Raw genomic sequence first — 656 nt, 5'->3', positions numbered from 1 at the left:
ACCTAAACATGTTTAATTGAGCTATGTTTTAAAAAATTAAAACGGACACGACTGAAAAACAGGAACACAGGTCTTTTTTTTTTTTTTTACACAGGATGCGGTCAGTAATAAAATTCAATGCGTTTTGTAATTTGCAATAACGTTTCCATCAACATAAGGTGTTTTATGAAGGAAAAAATCTTTATACCGTGTTTGACTAAACGACTTTAATTTTAAACATAGACCGATCAATATGAAATACCTCGAAAATAAAATCGAGGAAACAAAGCAATCAATGGTTTATAAAGCTTAGCTTTGTCTGGTAAGCTATCTTTCCTTTAACTTTTTTTTTAATGAAAAAACAAAGGTTGGTTTTCAGTTGGGGTCTTAAAAAAAGGATTTTTTTTTTTAATTTGCTGGATCTTACTTTGAACAAGCGTCTTTTTCAAATGTATAGGATAGGATGTAAATAGCTCGTTTTCAAACGGGAAGACGAAGTTGTATCGTTACAGCAAGTTGGCGGTTAATACAAATTTGACTTTATACCATTTTCTTCATTAACAAATAGAGGCGAAAATTAAATGTTTATTTAACAATTAGTTCATGCGTCAGCGTGCGTATGTCAAGATATCACAGAGGCATACGGGTAGTTTGGGGCGTGAAAGTTGCTGTAGTCG

The sequence above is a fragment of the Porites lutea genome, chromosome 8 (assembly GCF_958299795.1).
Source record: "Porites lutea chromosome 8, jaPorLute2.1, whole genome shotgun sequence".
Classification (NCBI taxonomy): Eukaryota; Metazoa; Cnidaria; class Anthozoa; order Scleractinia; family Poritidae; genus Porites; species Porites lutea.
The sequence above is the reverse complement of the archived record's forward strand: the minus strand, read 5'-3'. Positions refer to the sequence as shown.